At 47.6% G+C, this 12,626-nt stretch overlaps 1 protein-coding gene across 13 annotated transcripts in view; it reads left to right on the top strand.

The window, feature by feature from the left end:
* Nucleotides 1–12,626, top strand: part of LOC105489605 (transcriptional regulating factor 1) — a 230,004-nt gene that overhangs the window by 83,222 nt on the left and 134,156 nt on the right. For 12 of the 13 annotated variants that reach the window (XM_011754526.2, XM_011754527.3, XM_011754532.2 and 9 more), the window contains exon 3: nucleotides 8,955–9,037. The exons of the other annotated variant lie outside the window; for it this stretch is intronic. The gene's annotated coding sequence lies outside the window, so the exon portion shown is untranslated. The remainder of the gene's footprint in view (nucleotides 1–8,954; nucleotides 9,038–12,626) is intronic. 13 annotated transcript variants of the gene reach the window in all.

Genomic DNA, 12,626 nt, shown 5'->3' on the forward strand with positions numbered 1-12,626 from the left:
GGCCTCACACAGGTCACAGATGCATCTGGTTGAGCACGCCAATCCGTGTTTTGGCACTCTTGAAGTCTCAAAGTTCTTTAAAAAGCTTCCTTGAGAGCCCCAGAAGTTTGGATACATTGCAAATGTCCTTCGCCTTTGGAGCTGATGCTAAGGACGGGGTTGAGCATCAGGTCTCCCGGCCTTGGGAACCGCTGCACTGGGAGGACCTCAGGCCGCCTCCTGTGTGGAGCTGCTTAATCTCGTTCCTTTTTTCTCTATTCCTATTTTACCACCCACTCCTTTTGGCCTAGATCCTCCTAGACACTGGAAGGATAGCTCAAGTGAGGAAGCATTTGGAAGGAGACACAACAGATGAAAGGTTGAGAACTCTTTATTTAGGCCCTTCTTTGCTGGCCCTTGTGAATTTTGATAAGTTTCCTTGAAGTTTTCTCTCTGCTAGGCCTGGGACATGCTCAGAGACACTCCAGTTATCCTGAATGCCTTTTACTTCCCTAAACACATCACCTACCCTCTGACCTCCATGCCTTTGAACTCTCAGTTCTGTTCTTGCTACCTAGAGCACTCCGCCACCCCTCTTCTCTGCCTTGTAAAACATTACGGAGCCATGGGGACTGTGGAGAATCCCACGGTTTGCACTCCATCTAGAGTTTCTGGGCTCCTGATTTACAGGTGCAAATCCTAGGGCCTGAGGGTTCCTTGGGTTGTCTGTGGCTGCTCCCCTTTGCAGAGACTCAGAAAGGCTTGGGGAGCATAGCCTGGGGAAAACATAGAGGAAAACAGAGAAAACCAGGGCTCAGAGGAGACACTCAGGAGAGGATAATGGATCCTCCTCAGGAGCCAGGGAGAGCTGGTGGGGGTTGACCTGAGGAGGCCAGAGAGGCTCTGGAAGGGGCTTCACACCTATGCGAGGACATCTCTTCTACATCTGTTCTTGGGGGCTGGCAGGGCCAAGGGGTAGCTTGGGGTCAATGGCAGTGGTAGACTCAGGAACCAGGCCGGGCACAGAAGCCAGGAAGGCCTGGCTGGGAAAGACCCTTCATTTTACAGAAAAGAGATAGTTCTCTATGCCAGTCTGTGACCTGCTCTGGTGCCTTTGCTTTTTAATACTATGTAGGTTTCAGACATCAGATGATGCCTTGGTTCATGGTTTTGGTTTTGTTTTAAGAGATGGGATCTTGCTATGTTGCCCAGGCTGGACTCAAACTCAGCTGATTCTCTTGCCTCAGCCTCCCAAGTAGCTGAGACTATAGGCGTGCGTCACCATGCCCAGCTGTGGTTCAGATTTTAAACTATTATTTTTTCTTTATTTTGAAAATAAAACATAATAAAGATAACAAAGAGGAAAGGGAAATGAAAGTAATGTCACCCATAATCCCACCACTCAGATATCATTTACATTTAGAACCTGGGCATGTATACTTCCCAGACAATTTTCTGTGTTTTTATAAATACAGAAGCAAATAAAAATGCATTTTGTAACCTGCTGTGTGTATATGTGATTTGTGTCCATTGAAAAGAATACATGCTTGTCCCAAATTTGAATGGTAGGATATAAAGAGACCCCCCACCTTCCCCTGCCTCCATCATTTACCCCCTAATTCTGCTCCTCAGAGGCAGCCTCTTCGACTAGTTGCTGGTATATCATTGATAAGGGAGACATTTAGAAGGGATAATGTGTGTGGAATAGCAAAACTGTTAGTATGGCTTATACAGATGTTGTCATGTGGAGGTTAGGAGGAGGTGAAGGGTAGGTTTAGAGGGACTGGGAAGTAGTTTGTGGTTAGAGAAGAGACTTTGAGAAACTGGAGTTAGAGAAGGAGGAGATGGAGAAGTTTTTAGGACTGGGTTTTGATTGGATTTGTCATAAGGAGCAGGGTGAGTGAAGGTGAATGCAACAGTGGGTGGGGCCAAATATTGTGAAATTTTACCTCCTGGGTGGAGACTGGACTAGAGGGGGCAGCAGATACGCAAATGGGCAAGAGACACATCAGGAAGTGGTGATAGTATGATAACTGGTAGATATTTGTAAAATACCTTTGCTTGACAAAACAAAAGTTGGCAGCCCTAGTTAGTCCCCTTTTTTTTTGTTTGTTTGTTTGTTTTAAAAAAAAGTTTTAGCAAATCTGTGAATACCAAAATCCTGAGCAAAAGTGTAGAACCGGACTGGGCGAGGGGTGCAGATTTTAGATTCAGTTCTGGTTTTGGGTCTGACTGACTGTGCAGTTTTGGACTCCTCGGTTTGTTTGTTTGTTTGTTTGTATTTTTTGAATCGGAGTCTCCCTCTGTTGCCCAGGCTGGAGGGCAGTGGCTTGATCTTGGCTCATTGCAACCTCTGCCTCCCAGGTTCAAGCGATTCTTCTGCCTCAGCTTCCTGAGTAGCTGGGTGGCACCTGCCACCATGCTGGCTAACTTTTGTATTTTTAGTAGAGACGGGGTTCACCATGTTGGCCAGGCTGGTCTGGAACTCTTGACCTCAAGTGATCCACCCGCCTCAGCCTCCCAAAGTGCTAGGATTATAGATGAGAGCCACAGTGCCTGGCCTCCTCAGTTCTTTTAGATCCCAGCCTTCTTATCTGCAGATAAGTGGTTCTCAACCCTGTAGGCACATTAAAATCACTGGGAAGCTTATAAAAGAAAATAGTTGATGTCAGAGCCCCACTTCAGACCGAATGTGTCAGAATCTGGGGGAGCCTGGGAATTTTTTCAGAAATGCAGCTAACATTGGGAACCCCTGGATTTGGGTCATCTTAATGGCTCATTTTAGCCCTGAAATGTTACGATTCTCTGTATTGTATCATATAATTTCATTCCTTTCAGATACTGTGCATAAATGTCATAAGCTTCTTACATACCAAGAAGTCATTTTTTAATGAAAAACTCCCCATAATTCTCATTAGGCCTGTGATATAATGCCTATGTCCTGCAATCGATAAATTAGAATCATAAACATAGTAAAACATCAAATAATTACTTTTTTGACCCAGAAGTTCAAAGCATGGACTTTAATCTCTAATTTCTCATTCCCTCATTTTGCAAAAACTACTGCCTGGAGTCCAGGGGCCATCTTTATTTGTAAAGAAGATGCTGAAATATTGAGACATTACTGGAAGCGTCTTTGCTAGAAGAATTGTGTATACCGTAAGTTCCAAATTAGGAGGTCCAGTTTGGGGAAGCTGTATCGGATCTAAATTCTACATGGAGTGGGAGGTGTTTAGAGTCTTGGTGCTTGCCGTTTTATCTTTACCATTGAAGTTCTTGGTTTTGTCTCTTCCTAAATGAGTCATTTTTTTAAAAAGGAACCTAACTTGGGGGGGGGGCGAGGAAACCACTGCGGGAGGTGCTGAATGTGGGGGCGCTGAGGAGCCAACCATCAGGAGACCGAGTTTACAGCTGGGCCCTCCACTCAGGAGGGGTGGAGGGACCCGTTCTTGCTGAGGGTGACTCAGAGACAAGTGGGACATAACCTGGTTGGGGAGGCGCAATAGGGAGGTATTGATGTTGTTTATTAATCTACCGAGTATTTACTGGAGCACAGCCACCAAATATACTGCCTGGACGAAGGGCCAATTCCACAGGTGCTTGGGAGATTGTGAACAAAGGGGAAGGAGCTTCCTAGTTTGTCCTCTACTTGAGATGAGACACAGATTGTGTCCACATTTGCCGGCACTTTCAGATAAATGAACTGAAGTTATCGAGCCCCATCCTGGTGTGAACAATGCGAGTAAAAATGTTAGGGCCAGGCAGGATGTCAAAGGGGAAGGAGATGGCAGCTGAAGACCCCTTTGTGGAATGCTGAAGGGCCCGATGGTACAGACGCTGGCCGGGCAGCCAGATGGAGATCAGATTGAGGACGGGAGCTCTGCGGGACCTCTGTGTGTCACTTCCCCTTTCTGTGTTAAGATCTCCCAGCTGAAAAAATGGTCCCCCCGCTAAACACCTCAGTCACTAGGCCCCTGCCAGCTGTTGGGAGTGTTTGATGTCCTAGATGCCTGAGTGGGTAGGGGTGGGAGAGAGAGCAGGAGGGGGTGAGCAGAGCCTGGCTTTGGAAACCGGAGCAGCTTTGCACATTTTGGCCCAAATCCCTCCCATGCTTGGGGTGAGGAGAAGCCCAGGGTAAGGGTGTCTCCTAGAGCCAGGAAGATCTTGGTGCGGTGGGAGTGTCGGGTCCGCACGCTCCTCCTCCACACAGGGCCCCCAGCAGGGCCGGATTTCATCTTTTCTCAGTGGCGTGCAGCCTCTTGCCACGGTGCATGCGTGTTTTCTAAGTTTGTCACAAACTTCCTGTTTAGGTACGATAAGAGGCTCGGAGCTTTTTGTGTTTTGAAACCCGGGCATTCACCGAGGTCCGGCGCTTCTCTCTTACCAGCAGTGGGGTGGCCTGTTTGTTCCTTTGCGGACTTCTGCCGTCCTTCTTTGGAAACCTTCTTGCTGGGAAATGCTCTGTGGCCTCTGTGCTTGTTTCTGTTAGTAAGAGTAGAGAGAGCTGTGAGGTCTGAAGGCTGGAAACGGGGAGGGGAGCACGACTGAGGAAGCCCCTTATGTAAGGCCAGGCACTGTGCTAGATATTATACTTCCATACACTTATTTATTTATTTATTTATTTAGTTAGTTAGTTTGTTTGTTTGAGACAGACTCTTGCTCTGTCACCCAGGCTGCAGTGCAGTGGCGCGATCTCGGCTCACTGCAAGCTCTGCCTCCCAGGTTCACACCATTCTCTCCGGCCTCCCGAGTAGCTGGGGCTACAGGCGCCCGCCACCACGCCGGGCTAATTTTCTGTATTTTTAGTAGAGACAGGGTTTCACCATTCACAGGATAGTCTCAATCTCCTCACCTCGTGATCTGCCCACCTCGGCCTCCCAAAGTGCTGGGATTACAGGCGTGAGCCACCGCGCCCAGCCTACACTTATTTTATTTAGGCATCACAGTCACTTATGCAGAGCCAGACTCCAAGAGGTGAAGGCTGACCTGGCTGATGAAGTTAGGATTTGATCCCAGGCCTGACTCCAGTGCTCCTATGACTTCAGCTAAGTCCTGAGGAGTACACTGCCCCTTTGGTTGCCCCTGGCTTGGGTAGATCCTGATTTCTTATAGGGCATCTTGGTGACAGTATCCCCTTGAAACCTATGGTTTTCTCTCAGCCCCTTGTTACCCAGATCTGCCCATCTGTCTGCCTGGGGTGATTGGATGGCCTTTGAGTGCTTTGCTGATTTTCACTTTTCCCGGGCATCTTCCTCTTGTGGCTCTGGGAATCCCAGAATTGTTAGATGGTGGTCCGTAGCCAGTGATTGAAGTGGATCAGTCCAACTTCTCATTTCCCAGAAATAGAATATTCTTTTTCCTGCTTCTGGGCGCCCAGCCCTGACTGTTCTGCCAGTCACCATGAGCTTCTGCATACAGCTGGATTTCTCACATTTCAAGCTCTCCCTTGAAGCAGGAAGAAGAGGGTATATCTACCTATGTCTACAAAAGCATGTGAAAGGGTGGCAAAGGAAGGACACCAAGACCTTGAATATGCAGGTGCAGGAAGAGGAGGGAGGAGCCAAATCCAGCCGTCCTCCTCCCCGTTAGAGTGGATGTTAGGAGGTGCTGGACTCCGGTGCCTCCTGCACAGTAAGAATAGGTATGCCTCCCAGCTTCAAGAAGGCCCCGTGTCCCTTCACTTGGCCATCCCGGTTCCCCTGTATTTTCTGAAAAGCTTCTGGAATCATATTGCCTGAGCATCAGGATTGTTCTGTAGATCAAATAACTGAGACACTGTGTTGAGCAGCGGGCAGTTGCAAGCATTTTCAATAGACGATTCATTGCCCTCAAGAGGCTTGCAGTCCACATGAGCACAGGGAACTCTCGCCCAGAGAAGCTAGATGCAGTGAGCTCAGAAGAGCCGGGAGAGCTTGGTAAGCTGGGTTGGTGCCGCCCAGCAGACTGCAGGAGAGGGCTGGAGCTGGGTGGCCAGACGGCAGAGCTGCAGGGGAGGAATGTGCTAGGTGTTGGGAACTCGATGGGGTGCATGGACTGGGCAGGGGATTACAGATGGGGTGAGCAGAGGTACGCATGGGAAGCAAGATTGAAGAAGGAGATGTGCACCGTTTATGAAGGATCCCAAGGGGTGGCTGTGGAGCTTGGAATGTTCCTGTATTGAGGAGCCTCCAAAGCCAAAGCATGGGGCTGGGATTGGTAAATGCAGTGCTGTAAGAAGATCCGTCTTAATTTGTGAACTGTAAATGGGCAGTCCTGGGATGCAACTTAGGAGACATTTGTCATGTCAAGTGTTAGGAATGAAATGTTGAGGACTTGGACTAGGGTGGTGGTAGTATATGTAGAAAAGACGAGAGGGAAGTGGAAAGTTTCAAATCTCAGCTCTGCCACTTGCTACCTGTGTGACCTTGAGCAAATTCCTTCATCTCTTTCAACCTGTTTTGTCGTCTATAAATAGTGGCTAAAAACACTTCACAGGACTCTTGTTTGAGGATTTTAACTTGTAACACACCCAGTACTTAGTAGGTACTCAAGGAATAATGAACTTTCTCATGCAGGAAGAGGCATCATTTTGTGACTGGGAGGATTTAAGGGAGTGGAGTATGAGGTTCTGGGTCTGGGAGCCCGGGAGAATGATGAACCCTTCATAGAAAGAGATGGACCTGCTTGGGGCTTTGAATTCAGCTTTAGGAACTTCTCCTCCTAAACCCTGGCTACTGAGGGCTGTCACAGAAAACCCCACATCCATGCAGATTGTGCCTCTATGAAACCACGGCCTCTGGTTAGAGCAGGGCCCTCCTGGATGCTGGCCAGCAGCTGGCTGTCTCAGTCAGGGTGTGGACTAGGGTGAGAGAGTGAGCTACCTAGGGCACAAACGTCAGGAGGTGCTGGGTTTCAGGGCCACGCCTGCACTTGATACCCACAGTGGGACATGCATCCCAGCCTCCTCTCCTATCTGCCCTTCTCCACTCAGGAGACAACCTGGCTTCTCTGTTCACTGAAAATGTTACTCCACGACTAGCCCACTCAGGTTCCCGCCTGCCCTCCTGGGTGCTGACCTGCATCTGGGCTCATTCCCACCTGATTTCCTTGCACTCAGAGAAAGAAACATCCTTCCTCCTGGCCAGAGAGAACCCTCTCCGTGTACAGGGGTCCCCCTGCTTCCTACAGCCCCTGGGACCTCACGCCTCAGTCTTGCAACCCAACTTCCTCAGACCTTCACACCCCTCAGCCTCACCTTCTCTTTTCTCCACCCCTCACAGATGGATGTATGGAAATAAGCTGCCCTTGCTAACACAGCCCATGCAGGCTGGCCTCCACCGGTGGGGGCTTGTACCTGGTCCAGGGCAGGGAGCTGGTGGGTTTGCTGCAGAGGCCTCCCGCCTTCTGCAGGGGCTGCTCTCTCTAAGGTCACCCGCGGCCTCCATGTTGCCACACACAACGGACACTTCAGTCCTTATCTGTCTGGGCTCTTTGCTGCTTTTGACACTGTGGACAGCTTCCTCCTTCTTGCAACTTTCTTTTCTCTTGGCTTATTTGATTCCATCATACAAAGTCTTTCAACAGCTATTTCTTGAGCACCTACTATGTGCCAGGCTCTGGGCACACCATAATACGATGTCCCTGCTCTCAGGGAGTTTACAATTTAAGGGAAATGGGGAAAGGGGGACGAAAAAAATAAATAAATGTCAGGTGGTGATAAGAGTTGTAAAGAGAAATACAACAGGGAAGGAGGCTAGGAAGGGGGCCGGGGTTGGAGGTGGGCCTCACTGCAAAGGACATGAGAGCAGAAACCTATAGGAAGTGACAAATGCCTGGGGGATGAATGCTGCAAGGATGGGGAAGAGCAAGTGCAGAGGGTTGAGGCAGGAGCCTTCCTGAATGTTTGAGGAAGCCATTGTGGCTGGAGGAAATGGAGGAAGGGCAGAGTAGGAGGAGAAGGGGTCAGGTGTCTCAGTCCATCAGGGAAGACGCCCAGCCAAGTCATTTGGACTGTGGCCATTTCAAGGACTTTGGCTTTTACTTTGATACAGATGAAATACTATAGGAGTGTGCTGAGCAGAAGAGTGATTTTTAAATGATCACTTAGGCTGCTCTGGGGAGCATGCTGTATTTGTTAGCTTGAGCTGCCATAACCAAGTATTACACACTGGATGGCTTAAACCACGAATTTATTGTCTCACAGCTCTAGAGGCTGCGAGTCCAAGATCAAGGTGTTGGCTGGAGACTCCAGGGACGGGTCTGTTTTGGGCCCTTCTCCAACTCTGGGTAACTTCTTGGCTTGTGGCAGAAAACCTCCAATCTTCCAAATGTCCCCTTTTTATAAAGATACCAGAGTCATTTTGGATTAGGAACCCCCATTCTACTTTAGTAGAACCTCATCTTAACTTTTATATCATCAATGACCCTGTTTCCTAATATGACATCTTCAATGACCCTGTTTCCTAATATGCCACATTCTGAGATCCGAGGGATCAGAATTTCAACATAGGAATCTTGGAGAGACACTGTTCAACCTCCAAGACATGGTTATAGAAAGGTAAGGGGAGGAGTGGGACAACTAATTAGGGGGTTATCACAGTAACCTAATGAGAGATGCTGCTCACTTGGACCAAAGTGGTACCAGTGGAGGTGTTGAGAAATGGTGAGGGTCTGGATATTACTTTACGTTAAAGCTGGCGTCCTTTGCTGATGGATTAGACGTGGGGTGTGAGGGAAAGAGGAAAGCCATGATGACTTGGGTTTAGAGCCTGAATAACCAGAGTGAAGTTGGACGTCTTGGTCTCCTAAGTCCTCTTCTCCCCTGGGGACCTTCCTCAGCAGCCTTTGCTGGGTCCTCCTCCTGGGTGGGCCCATCAGCTGCTGGGTTCTTCAGGGTTTTATGCCGGGTCAGTCCTCCAGTCTCTTCCTGATCAATACTTACTGTTCCCATGCTGAAGCCAGATGTCCTGACTGTGCTCTTTGGGTCACTCCTGCAGGCCCTGGCTGTGGAGGATGCTGAAGGAAGAAGACGCAGAAGCAGGACAATCCTGAAAGAATCAGCCTCTTCGTCCTCAAACAGGTAGCTTCTTGGGTATTGTTGCTGTTGGAACATTTTACAGCAAAGCAGTCGTAAGACCATTTCTTGGACCCACATATTGTGGAGAACGGCCCAGGAAGCGGAGGAGGGCTGCTCTAGGCCTGGACATCCATTGATTTCTAGAAAATTTTCTTTGGGAAATGGTCAGGGATTGTGGATTCACATAATGGTTTTTGGCAGCTTCTGGAATGGGGTGGAGGGCGTCTTGTCTCTCTTGATTTCGCAGAGTTGTAAATAGTTGAGGATCCAATGGACGTCCACGGATGGTAGTTCTAGAAGTGTTTAGAAGGACTTAAAAATGTCTGGGATGCATCTCTGGAGAGTGGTGGTGTAGAAGGCTGCTGTGGGAAGCTCCACAGAGAATGCCAGAGGCGGATTCCTGGACTCAGGAGCCTTAGCTGGCCCTGGGGCATTCCTCGTGTTTTTATCAGCTCTGGCCTTAAGATCCCTTCCATTCTCAGTTTGTCCCTCCATAAAATGGGCATACAGCTATGATTCCTCTGCCGGGCCTCCCACAAGCTGTTTCAAGGGTCAGTAGTTTGTGCATAAATAGAATGTTAAGCTTTTATTTCAGGTGTAAACCCTGATCCAGCAGGAGATGGCTCCGTCCTCCACACATTCTTGGTGACAGTGGGGAAGGGGGTGGTGGTATCTGATTTGATTATTTCAGTGTGTGGTTTTGTTTTCTTGGCATGTGCCAAACTTTCCATTCCTCCTATGTGAGGCTCAGAGTTGATTGCTTCGGTTTCTTTTTTATTGTGCCTAATTCTGATTTAATTTTAAAGCCATTGTGTCTCAGGGTTCCAGTCGGAAACATGTGGCTCGTGCAAATGGGGTAATTGAAGAGCCTCTACTGAAGGGACTATTTATAAGGATGCAGGCAGAGTTAAGAGAAGCCAACAAGGGATGCTGAAGCACCCAGGGTCAGCAGTGTCAGGGAGCTGTTACTGTGCCTAGGCCTGGAAGGAAGAGGGAGGGATTGGCTGTCAGGATGGGAAACAGGAGCTAGAGAGGTGTCCCTGGTAGAGGAATGTAATCAACCTACAGCAGCATGGCCAGGAAAGAGCCAAGAAAATAAATATCCTCATTGAACCCCTGAGATCTCCCGTCTCCTGATGCCGGTGCCTCCCATTAGGTAGCCTCAGTCAGAGCCAGAAGGCAAGGGAACTGGGTGGGTGCTGTCCACGGAGGGCAGAGCCTCTGTAGGGCAGAGCTGTGTGGAGGGGGATGGAGGGTGGATCTGCGGAGCAAATGGGAACAGTCTCACAGAGTCAAGAGTTGAAGGTCACTTGGATTACAAGGATGTTTCTACTTTAGACCAAAAGAAGCTTTTGTGTATGTTTGAGTGAAACTTTGCATTGTGAGGTCAGCACAATGAACTGATTAATCAGCTCATGTACCTGCCATGTGCAGGGATAGGGTGGACTGCAGGGTGGGCGTGAACCAGCAGCTCAGCAGTATCCTAAACCATCCAAGTTTTTTTTTTTTTTTTTTTTTAATCTCGCTGCTCCTTCCTCCCTCGGTCAGTTCATCCTCAGGCTGGCTTCTGCACCAAACTGGCTTCTGCACCAGGCTGTGGGGAGACTGGGGGTGTGTAGAGTTCTGGACACTGTCAGGGGAGGAGGAAAATAGATCTTGGGAGCCACAGCTGACATCCATCATACTGTACCACTGGTAGAAGTAGAATAATAACCTTACTAACTTGGACCAGTCATTGGGGATAATAGTGAGAGGACACTCAACCTTAACTAGTAAAAGTTTGAATCTTCCAGTGTTTTAATGTGGTATAGTGTCAAGCAGAACCTTCCCAAACACATCCTGTTAGAAGCAGGTAGCATCTGTTCTTCAGTGTGTCTTAAAACGTAGGACTGTCTAGCAGGCTAAATATACCTTCTGAAATCCCGTTTAATTTCTCATTTGCTTATTCAACCTTTTGATAGCCAGAGTAAACACTGAACTCAAATTCTGGGTTGGTGAAGATTAAATTACAGTAATGAGGTTCCTCATTTATAACCTCATCTATAAAATGGAAATAAGAATAGCACCTACTTTATAGGTTTGCTGTAAGGATTAACTGAGGTGATCCATCCAAGTCAAGCGCTTAGCCCAGTGGCTAGCCCAATAAATGTTACCTTTATTAGTGTCATATATTGCCAAATATTGTCACCTTTATGTTTTTATGTACATGTTTAATCTAGAAAATTAACTCTCTTCACAACAAATATATTATCTGCTGCTGATTAGTTCTGTTAGAGAAAAGGTAAATAAAGGTATTAAAATATTTAGTGTTTGTGGATTCTTTTTTTTACTGAAGTGTTTTTTTTTTGTTTGTTTGTTTGTTTGTTTTCTGTTAGAATTCATTTTGGGGGAAGCCTAAATAGAGAGAAGTTTAAGGAGCATACAATTAAAAATAGATATAACCTCTAGAATTAGAGATTTTAAAATTTTATGGCAATATGTTCTTATATTCTTAGTTGAAAAATCTCTTAAATAGTTGATGGCCTGTCATGACCTGTGCCAGCTGATTTTTTTTTTTTTTTTTTTTTTTTTTTTTTTTTTTTTGAGACGGAGTCTTGCTGTGTCGCCAGACTGAAGTGTTGAGGCACCAACTTGGCTCACTGCAATCTCCGCCTCCCAGGTTCAAGCGATTTCCCTGCCTCAGCCTCCCGAGTAGCTGGGACTACAGGCACGCGCCACCATGCCTGGCTAATTTTTGTATTTTTAGTAGAGATGGAGTTTCACCATGTTGGCCAGGATGGTCTCAATCTCCTGACCTCATAATTCACTCACCTTGGTGTCCCAAAGTGCTGGCATTACAGGTGTGAGCCACTGAGCCTGGCGATTTTTTTCCTTATTCTCAGTTTGGAGGCTCTGGAGGGATGAGTGACCCCCCTTGCCTTTGGTTTCCTGAACCAGCTGTCCTGGGAGGATGGATAGATTTTCGGATCACTGGGATTGAGTGAGATGCCGCAGTACTGAGAAGCTAGTCTCGGGCATACACTTTAGTAGAATTTCAGCTGACGATATGGTGAATCATTCCTGAAAGCCTCTGGTGCCACAGGGCTGACCTCTCAGAATCCCAGGAGGGTCAAGCATCTTGATTTGGGTTTCCCAGATTAATGGTGGGGAGAGCACAGGTTGGCACAGGGCCTCCAAAAGCTTTACCACCTGTTTCAGAACCAGGAGGAGGAGGCTTTGACGATGGAGGGCTGAGCATGTAGGGTGCAGCAGGAGAACAGTGTTCCAGAATGACCAGGAGCTTTGAAGACTACATTCTTCATCCCCACTCCCCTGAGTGTTGACTAAAGTTAGACTTCCGTTTTCTGTAGGTTGTTAGTTGCACTTGGGGCTTGCCACCATTATGATACCTAGATGAGCACTGATTGACTCCAAATTCCTTGGCTCAGAGAGTGCTGTAAACTAGTGGTTCTCAAATGAAGATTGCCTGGACCAAGAAAGCACTAGGAGAGAGAGAGAGAGAAAAAAAAAAAAAAAGCTTTAGGGCATTGGCCTAGGACTCCCAGTCTTTTTTATTTTGCCAAGTTAGGACATTTTAAAAACTCTTAACACT

Source organism: Macaca nemestrina, chromosome 5, assembly GCF_043159975.1.
Source record: "Macaca nemestrina isolate mMacNem1 chromosome 5, mMacNem.hap1, whole genome shotgun sequence".
NCBI classification, from domain to species: Eukaryota; Metazoa; Chordata; class Mammalia; order Primates; family Cercopithecidae; genus Macaca; species Macaca nemestrina.